The sequence below is a fragment of the Triticum dicoccoides genome, chromosome 7A (assembly GCF_002162155.2).
Source record: "Triticum dicoccoides isolate Atlit2015 ecotype Zavitan chromosome 7A, WEW_v2.0, whole genome shotgun sequence".
Lineage (NCBI taxonomy): Eukaryota > Viridiplantae > Streptophyta > Magnoliopsida > Poales > Poaceae > Triticum > Triticum dicoccoides.
Window position 1 is genome coordinate 659,183,239 of NC_041392.1, and position 7,265 is coordinate 659,190,503.

Below are 7,265 nucleotides of genomic sequence, written 5' to 3' on the forward strand. Positions count from 1 at the left end.
GGCAGCGATGGGGGGCCGTCGTCGTTGGTCGTTGTAGGTCAAGAGCAGCGGCGCTTGGGGGGAGGCCGGCGGCGGGGTAGGAGTTGGGACAACGGAGAGGGAGGTCTGGGTCGGGGAGGGAGATCTGGGTCGGGGAAAGGGAGGCGGTGCCGAATGGGTCGGGGAGAGGGAGAGGGAGGGGAGTCTGCTGCACGATGCTAGGGTTTGGTTGGCCAGCGTGCGCTTAGGAGACATTGGATCTGTAAGGTGTGGACGGCTCAGATCGGCTTAGGGGGTGATCCCTGGGAAGGGAGGTTCTGCCTTCTGATTGGTCCAAGAAATGTGTCATTTTGAAACAGGCATAACAAATTCAAAAAAAATCAAAAAAATGCAAAACCTTCGCGTTGTGTCATCATATGTGGCCAAGTTCCTAGGAAAAATAACAAACTTGTAACACGGCAATTATTATAAAAAAGTGTTCTCAGAAACGAGCTATCACGTGTGTAGATCTATGGCTTTCAAGCCAAATGATCAATCGTATGGCCACATCCATGGCATAGTTTGTTCAAATGATCTCATATTGTGCACAAGGGTGCATATTGGAATGGCAAACAATGTTGCCTAAGGAAGTTTTCATTTTCTTTGGACGAAAAAACCATTTTCCATTTTTGAGTGCCCAAAAGGAGGTTTTTTTGTGAAGGACCTACCAAATAATTGTTGCAAAATTTGACCAAATCAATTTTCTAAAATACTAGGAAATATTTAATGTACAATTGACAAGATGATTGGGTGTAAAATGTTTTTATCCACCTCTCGTGAAAAAGACAAATTTCCACCGATTCAGTTGGAAGCGGGTCAAATTTGAACTGCAGCTGCCTCATAGTTTGCTCTTTAATTTTTCCAAAAATCATATCTAGGTACATAAGTATCTATTTTATCAGAGAAACACAAAAAAATTCCAAGATTCAACCACTAGCTAGGAACGGTCATTCCCGCTGTTTTGACCGCATTTTTAAACGGGCATAAAAAATTCAAAAAAATCAAAAAATTGGGAAACCTTCGCATTATGTCATTATATGTGGCCAAGTTCCCAGGAAGAATAATAAACTTGTAATACGGCAATTATTTTAAAAAAGTGTTCTCAGAAACGAGCTATCACGTGTGGAGATCAATGGCTTTCAAGCCAAATGATCAATCTTATGGCCACATTCATTGCATAATTTGTTCAAATGATACCATATTGTGCACAAGGGTGTATATTGGTATGGCAAACAATGTTGCCTAAGGAAGTTTTCATTTTCTTATAGGAAGAAAATTACAACATAAAGATGGTTATAGGAAGAAAATTACAACATAAGATTCTCACGATGAGACCGATCGATGCTCAAACATGAATTAGCAGCCAAGTCTTTGATTAGCGGTACGGGAAACGCACATGGCCAATGGGCGTGAGTTTTTGCTGAGGATGATCATCGACTAAGAAGAATGTCTTCGCAAATTTTCAGATCAAAAGGAGGACCCTAGGTGGTACTTGCTTTGCAAAGTACCACACTGGACAGAAATATGAATGTTGAAGCTGGGCTCAAAATAATGAATGGATTGAGCTGAAATTTGGTGGAGGATGGTTATTTGGGGATTGGAAAGCACCGTATAAAATTGATACCATTTGGACATGCCAAAGTGGTACTTCCTTCACAATGCTCTTCTATGGACAAAAACTTGGGAAAACTATTGAGAGAAATTGGATGAATGAAATGAGCTCAAATTTGGTTTGAGTAAGTTAAATAGGTATGGTTATGCCTTGGTAGATTTTCAGATCATTTGGGTAAGCCTAGCTAGTACTTACTTCACAAAGCTTCTCTCGAGGTAGAAACTTTGAAAATTTCCTGAGAAAGATTGACTAGGAAAATAGAGCTGAATATTATCATGTGGCAATGATTTGGGTATGGAAGAGTGCCCAAAGAGTTTGAGGTTAATAGGAGGGGTCTAGATAACACTTGCTTTGCAACGTGCCAATTTGGCCATAAAATATAAATTGAACCTGGGCTCACATAGATAATTTGCCTGAGCTGCAATTTGGAGGAGGGTGATAGTTTGGGCATACGAAGAAACTGTATAAATTTCATGTCATTTGGATATATAAAAAAGTTACTTCCTTCACAATGCTTCTAGGTGGACAAAAACTTTGGAAATTTGCCGAGGAAGATTTGCTAGGCAAGTGGAGCTGAATTTTGTCATGCGGTAATGATTTGCATAGGAAAGAGTGCCCAAAAATTCCGAGGGCAATCAAGAATATATAAATAGCACTTCCTTCATAAAGTGCTGTCGTGAACAGAATAGGAAAATGAATATTGTTGAATTAGTTTTGAACTAGGCAAGGAAGGATTTTTACATATTTGATGAACATATGACCCAAAGAATTTATGAGATTGTTTTGGGAATTTTGGGAATGACAAAAATATAGGTTGCTTCACAACCTAGGGCAAAAACTGCCACATGGACATGACACATAGGCAAAACTGATGAGGTGGCGCCTAGTCATAGCAACCCACCACAATTTACAAGGTTATGACCATCTATATTGGTCATGATCAGCTACAAATAAGGCAGCAGACCAGTGCTATCTGCTTTATGACCATTTCATGTAAGGAAATTACGACTTTTCTCACCAAAATGGTCATTATAGTTTAGGTTTTGGAGCCCCCCGAACAACTTTTGACCAATTGGTCTGAAATGGTCATAGATCTATGACCAATTCTTCCAGGGTCACTAACAGAAGGTCACAAGTTGACATATTTCTTGTAGTGAAACAGCTCGAAACAAGAATAAGAGATTTTTGCGTGATACGTTCGTCAAAACCTTCGGGAGATTATATAATGATTTTTTACCGACCAAAATACGTAACGTGTAAGAAAACAGAGTCTGGAGAGCACACAAGGTGCCCACGAGGTAGGGGGGCGCGCCCTCCACCCTCATGGAGGCCTCGTGTCCTTCCCGGACTGCTTCTTATTTTTCTATTTTTCTAAATATTCCAAAATGGAGAAATATTGCCATAAAAACTGTTTTGGAGTCGGTTTACTTACCATACCACATACCTATTCCTTTTCGGAGTATAATACATTCTAAAAAGTGTCCCTTATGTATTCCTCCGGGGTTACGGTTTCAATAACATTGGTTTCAACATTTATAGGATTAACTGAGATATAATGTTTAATTCTTTGACCATTCACCACCTTCGGATTTGTGCCTTCGAAGTTGTTGATTTTTATAGCACCGGAACGATAGACCTCCTCGATAACGTAAGGACCTTCCATTTAGAGAGAAGTTTTCCTGCAAAAAATCTTAAACGAGAGTTGTATAATAACGCATAATCACCTAAATTAAACTCATGCTTTTGTATTCTTTTGTCATGCCATCTTTTTACTTTTTCTTTAAATAATTTGGCATTCTCATAGGCTTGGGTTCTCCATTCATCAAGTGAGATAATGTCAAATAACCTCTTCTCACCGGAAAGTTTGAAATCATAATTGAGCTCTTTAATATCCCAATAAGCCTTATGTTCTAGTTCGAGAGGTAGGTGACATGCTTTTCCATAAACTATTTTATACGGAGACATACCCATTGGATTTTTATATGCAGTTCTATAGGCCCATAATGGATCATCAAGTTTCTTGGACCAATTTTTTGTAGATCTATTAACAATCTTTTGCAAAATGAATTTGAGTTCTCTGTTGCTCAATTCTACTTGACCACTAGACTGTGGGTGATAAGGAGATGCAATTCTATGATTAACATCACACTTAGCAAGCATTTTACGGAAGCACCATGAATAAAATGTGAACCACCATCAGTCATTAAATATCTAGGGACTCCAGACCTTGGAAAAATAACTTCTTTAAGCATTTTAATAGAAGTGTTATGATCAGCACTACTAGTTGGAATAGCTTCTACCCACTTAGTAACGTAATCAACAACAACTAAAATATGTGTATATCCATTGGAGGCAGGAAAACATCCCATATAATCAAAGCCCCAAACATCAAATGGTTCAATAACAAGTGAATAATTCATAGGCATTTCTTGACGTCTACTAATATTACCAATTCTTTGACATTCATCACAAGATAAGACAAACTTACGGGCATCCTTGAAGAGAGTAGGCCAATAAAAACCAGTTTGTAATACCTTATGTGCAGTTCTATCTCCAGCGTGGTGTCCTCCATAAGCCTCGGAGTGACACTTGTGTAAGATATGTTCCTGTGCATGCTCAGGTACACAACGTCTAATAACACCATCTACTCCTTTATAAAGATGTGGGTCATCCCAAAAGTAATGTCTCAAATCATAGAAGAACTTTTTCTTTTGCTGGTATGTGAAACTAGGTGGTATAAATTTATCAACAATATAATTAGCATAAATAGCATACCATGGAGCAGTGTGAGAAGCATTTATGTGATTTAATTGTTCATCAGGGAAGCTATCATCAATAGGTAGTGGGTCATCAAGAACATTTTCTAACCTAGACAAGTTGTCTGCAACGGGGTTCTCAGCTCCCTTTCTATCAATAATATGCAAATCAGATTCTTGTCGCAAGAGAAACCATCTAATAAGAGTAGGTTTAGCATCTTTCCTTTCCATGAGATATTTAATAGCAGCATGATCAGTGTGAATAGTTACTTTAGAATCAACAGTATAAGGTCTGAACTTATCACAAGCAAATACAACTGCTAAGAATTCCTTTTTAGTAGTAGCATAATTTCTCTGAGCATTTTCTAGAGTCTTACTAGCATATTGAATAACATTTAATTTCTTATCAACTCTTTGCCCTAGAACAGCACCTACAGCATAATCACTAGCATCACACATAATTTCAAAGGGTAAATTTCAATCAGGTGGCTGAACAATAGGTGCAGAGATTAATGCTTTCTTAAGTATTTCAAATGCTTCTACGCAATCATCATAAAAAACAAATGGTATATCTTTTTGTAATAAATTAGTAACATGCCGAGAAATTTTGGAGAAGTCCTTAATGAACCTCCTATAAAAACCGGCATGACCAAGGAAACTTCTTATACCTTTGATGTCCTTGGGACATGGCATCTTTTCAATAGCATCAACCTTGGCTTTATCAACCTCAATGCCTCATTCAGAAACTTTATGCCCCAAGACAATACCTTCATTAACCATAAAGTGGCACTTTTCCAAAGTCAAGACAAGATTAGTTTCTTCACATCTTTGCAAAACTCGGTCAAGGTTGCTTAAGCAATCATCAAAGGAGGATCCATAGACGGAAAAATCGTCCATGAAAACCTCACCAATCTTTTCACAAAAGTCAGAGAATATAGCCATCATGCATCTTTGCAAGGTAGAGGGTGCATTACATAAACTAAAAGGCATACGTCTATAATCAAAAGTACCAAAAGGGCAAGTAAAAGTAGTATTTGATTGATCATTGGCTGACACAGGTATTTGAGAAAAACCAGAATAACCATCTAGAAAGCAAAAATGAGTATGTTTGGATAATCTTTCTAGCATTTGATCAATAAAAGGTAAGGGGTAATGATCTTTTTTAGTAACTTTTTTTAATTTGCGAAAATCAATTACCATCCTATAACCTGTAATAATTCTTTGAGGAATCAATTCATCTTTATCATTAGGAACGACAGTAATACCTCCCTTCTTAGGGACACAATGGACAGGACTTACCCACTGACTATCAGCAACCGGATAGATTATACCTTCCTCAAGAAGCTTTAGTATTTCCTTTCTTACCACTTCCTTCATCTTAGGATTCAGCCGTCGTTGATGATCACGAACTAGTTTGGCATCTTCCTCCAAATTTATTTTGTGTCGACATAGAGTGGGACTACTGCCCTTAAGATCATCAAGAGTACATCCAATAGTGATATGTCCATTTTGCATCATGCTTTTATATCGATATTTATTGCATTATGTGTTGTTATTACACATTATGTCACAATACTTATGCCTATTCTCTCTTATTTTACAAGGTTTACCTAAAGAGGGAGAATGCCGGCAGCTGGGATTCTGGGCTGGAAAAGGAGCAAATATTAGAGACCTATTCTGCACAGCTCCAAAAGTCCTGAAACTTCACGGAAGACGTTTTCAGAATATATAAAAAATACTCAATGGAAGAGATTCACCAGAGGGGCACACCCTGCCACGAGAGTGGGGGCGCGCCCTACCCCCCTGGGCGCACCCCCCTACCTCATGAGCCCCCTGGTGGCCCTCCGGTGGCCATCTTCTGCTATATGAAGTCTTTCGATGGAAAAAAAATAAGAAGCCATCTTCTCGAACGAAACTCCGCCGCCACGAGGCGGAACCTTGGCGGAACCAATCTAGGGCTCTGGTAGAGCTGTTCTGCCATGGAAACTTCCCTCCCGGAGGGGGAAATCATCGCCATCGTTATCACCAAAACTCCTCTCATCGAGAGAGGGAAATCTCCATCAACATCTTCATCAGCACAACCTCCTCTCAAAATGCTAGTTCATCTCTTGTATCCAATTCTTGTCTCCAAGTCCGGGATTGGTGCTAGTAGGTTGCTAGTAGTGTTAATTACTGCTTGTAGTTGATGCTAGTTGGTTTATTAGGTGGAAGATCATATGTTCAGATCCTATATGCATATTAATACCCCTCTGATTATGAACATGTTTATGCTTTGTGAGTAGTTACGTTTGTTCCTGAGGACACGGGAGAAGTCTTGCTATTAGTAGTCATGTGAATTTGGTATTCGTTTGATATTTTGATGAGATGTATGTTGTCTCTCCTCTAGTGGTGTTATGTGAACATCGACTACATGACACTTCACAGTTATTTGGGCCTAGAGGAAGGCATTGGGAAGTAATAAGTAGATGATGGGTTGCTAGAGTGATAGAAGCTTAAACCCTAGTTTATGCGTTGCTTCATAAGGGGCTGATTTGGATCCATATGTTTCATGCTATGGTTAGGTTTACCTTAATACTTTTGTTGTAGTTGCGGATGCTTGCAATAGAGGTTAATCATAAGTGGGATGCTTGTCCAAGTAAGGACAGTACCCAAGCACCAATCCACCCACATACGAAATTATCAAAGTACCGAACGTGAATCAATTGAGCGTGATGAAAACTAGCTTGATGATATTCCCATGTGTCCTCGGGAGCGCTTTTCTTTATATAAGAGTTTGTCCAGGCTTGTCCTTTGCTACAAAAAGGGTTGGGCCAACTTGCTGCACCTTATTTACTTTTGTTACTTGTTGCTCGTTACAAATTATCCTATCACAAAACTAT